Below are 3,560 nucleotides of genomic sequence, written 5' to 3'. Positions count from 1 at the left end.
TTTATCATTACTAGTAGTTTTTTGGGGTAGAGTCTTTAGGGTTTTCTATATATGGTATCATGTTTTTCTGCCAATAGTGAACGTTTTACTTCTTTCGTACCAATTTGGATGCCTTGTATTCCTTTTTCTTGTCTGATGGCTGCGCCTAGGACTTCTGGTACTATGTTGAATAAAAGTGGTGAGAGTGGACATCCTTGTCTTGTTGCTGACACTAGGAGGGGAAATCTTTCAGTTTCTCCACGTTGAGTATGATGTTCACTGTGGGATTTTCGTATATGGCTTTTATTATGTTGAGGTATGTTTCCTCTGAACCAACTTTGTTGAACGTTTTTACCATAAATGGATCTTATACTTTGTAAATGCTTTCTCTGCATCTTTCTAAATGATGACATGGTTCTTTTTTTTGTCACTGAAAAATTGTTTATTCAGGGGTTAATGGTTTATATAGTTAGTTCAATATTTATGTAATTTAAAATTATGAATTACCTGTGAGTAATCTAGATATCTACAATACAGACATTTGTGTAAACTACTATATTTCTTGGTATTTAACATAATTGGACTTCTCTAACTTCCAATTATGAGTCAAATAAAACATTAAACTTTCGAAGTTACACCGTTGGGAGTTCACAAATTCCTATTTGTTCAAGTTTCTATATTTACCTATATACCTTCTTATAGGAGGAAGCCAAAACCCACAAATCAAAAGTTTTAATCTGCCCTTCACAATGGGTACCAAGTCATCATAATGTACACTTTAAATATCTTACAATATTGTCCACTATGCCCCAATACAATAAAGCTGAAAAAAATGAAATCCCACACTAAAGTCTTAATCTGAACCAATGCTGAGAAATAGAGCAATAGAAGGCCTTTTATTCATCGCTTGAGCAAAAATACAGAATATATTTTTAATTAATATACTTATACCTAAAGAGAATATACTTTGTATTTAGATAAATAAGAGATTCGATGTTGGGAGTTGCTTTTGGAGAATGATCAATCAGCGCCTTATCAATGGAAGGATACTGATACAAGGGACCATCGCCTCTGGGATGCATTAACTAACCTTGGTACTTCCAGTTACTTTAACCATAAATCAGACTTTTCAGCTTCAATTTGAAAAATAGCCATTGTCTTTTCATAATTCTTTTCAGGGCCATCGAAGAAAGTTCTGGAAATCCATCTTGATATAGGATGCTTGAAACATTCCCAGTGTTCCAGGATTTGGCCTTCTGGAATTTCTGCTAACTCAGGCTTCACCAATGAATATATTCACCAGAGTTATGCCAATTGCTACTGGAATCCCACCCAACAAAAATGTAGAATTTCATTAAACTCAAATAACACCTGTCATAGAATCCAGAAGGTTTGGTGATAAACAGTCTTTTCTCATTGTTTCCACTGTGTCGCACTGAGCTGCAGTCTTCAGAAAGCCATGGGTGAGGAAGCCCTTGAATCCAAGCTGAGTGCCGAGACAGTGGCCAGAGAGAGTGGACACTGCAGTGACAGAAACCCACTGTAATGAACTCATGACCACCATGGCTACTGCAAGCAATTCGGATCATATGGTTCTTATCCTTTCTTTTATTAAAGTGGTAAATCACGTTGGTTGATTTGCAAATATTGAACCACTCTTGTATCCAATGACTAAACCCCCTTGATTGTGGTGAATTATTTTTTAAGTGTATTGCTGGATTCGGTTTGACAATATTTTCTTGAGGATTTTCACACCTATGTTCATCAAAGTGATTGGCTTGTACTTCTCTCTCTCTCTCTCTCTCTCTCTCTCTGTCTCTCTCTTTCTCTGTCTCTCTGTAATGTCTTTATCTGGCTTTAGTATCAGGCTACTACTGGCCTGATAGAATGAATTTGGAAGATTTCCTTCCTCTTCTATTCCTTTTTTGGAATAGTTTGAGAAGATTAGGTATTAACTCTTCTTTAAATGATTGGTAGAATTCACCTGTGAAGTCATCTGGTCCTGGACTTTTGTTTCTTGGGATATTTTTGTTTTGTTTTCTTTTGTTTCATTACTGATTCTGTTTCATTGCTGTTAGTTGTTCTGTTCAAATTTTCTATTTCTTCCCGATTCAGTTTTGGGAGGTTACATGTTTCTAGGTATTTATCCATCTCTTCCAGTTTGCCCAGTTTGTTGGGATATAATTTTTCATACTATTCTCTTATAATCCTTTGCATCTCTGTGATGTCAGTTGTTATTTATCTTCTTTCATTTGTGATTTTGTTTATTTGACTCCTCTCTCTTTTTATGATGAGTCTGGCTAATGATTGATCACTTCTGTTGATCTTTCCAAGGAACCAACTCCTAGGTTCATTGATCTGTTCTTTTGTTTTTTGTTTTGTTTTGTTTTGTTTCTTTTTCATTTATCTCTTCTCTAATCTTTATTATTTCCTTCCTTCTATTGTTTTTGGATTTTGTTTGTTCTTTTTCTAGTTCCTGGAGGTGTAAGGTTAGAATGTTTACTTTTAGATTTTTCTTGCTTCTTCAGGTAGGACTGCATTGCTGTAAACTTCCTCCTTAGGACAGCTTTTGCTGCATCCCAAAGATTTTGGATTGCTGTGTTTTCTTCTTCTTTTATCTCCATGTATTTTTATTTTAATTCCCCGTTTATTTATTTGTTAGCCCATTCATTGTTTAGTAGCATGTTATTTAACTTCCATGTATTTGTGCTAGTTCCAGATTTTTCTCTTGTGGTTCTTTTCCTGTTTCACAGCACTGTGGTCAGAAAAGGTGCATGGTGGTATGACTTTGATCCTTTTGAATTTGTTGAGACTGTCTTGTGGCCTAATATGTGATATATTCTGGAGAATGTTCCATGTGCACTTGGAGAAAAATGTGTATTCTGCTGTTTCTGGATGGAATGTTCTGAATATATGTGTTAAATCCGTCTGGTCCAAAGTGTCATTCAAAGACATTGCTTCCTTGTTGATTTTCTGTTTAGGAGATCCACCCATTGATGTCAGTGGGCTGTTAAAGCCCCCTACTATTATCGTATTATTATGAATTGCCTTCTTTATGTTTGTTATGAACGGCTTTATGTATTTGGATGCTCTCATGTCAGGTGCATAAATATTTACAATTGTTATATCTTCTTGTTGCATTGTCCCCTTTATGATTATATAATGTGCTTCTTTGTCCCCTCTTACAGTTCTTGTTTAAAATCTATTTTGCCCAATATAAGTATTGCTACCTTGGCTTTCTTTTCATATCTATTTGCATGATAAATGTTTCTCCATCACTTCATTTGCAATCTGCATGTGTCTTTAGGTCTGTAGTGAGTCTCTTGCAAGCAACATATAAATGTGTCTTGCTTTTTCACATTTCTGTCACCCTATGTCTTTTGATCAGAGCGGTTAGTCCATTTACATTAAAATTAGAGATAGGTAGGTAATCATTACCATTCTGTTACCCAATTTATGGTGGTTTTTGTGGTTTTTCTCTGTTCCTTACTTTTCTTGCTCTCTTTCTTCACAGTTAGTTGGCTTTTTTATTGATAAACTTGGATTCCTTTCTCTTTAGTTTTTGCTTATCTGTTACTGTT

General features: G+C 35.1%; 1 pseudogene; it reads right to left on the bottom strand.

Moving 5' to 3' along the window:
* Positions 1 to 911: 911 nt before the first annotated feature.
* On the bottom strand, positions 912 to 1,543 carry LOC109261772 (NADH dehydrogenase [ubiquinone] 1 beta subcomplex subunit 5, mitochondrial-like; annotated as a pseudogene).
* Positions 1,544 to 3,560: the final 2,017 nt, after the last annotated feature.

The sequence above is a fragment of the Panthera pardus genome, unplaced genomic scaffold (assembly GCF_024362965.1).
Source record: "Panthera pardus isolate Hobbes unplaced genomic scaffold, ASM2436296v1 HiC_scaffold_222, whole genome shotgun sequence".
NCBI classification, from domain to species: domain Eukaryota; kingdom Metazoa; phylum Chordata; class Mammalia; order Carnivora; family Felidae; genus Panthera; species Panthera pardus.
This window is presented reverse-complemented; position numbering and strand designations above follow the sequence as displayed.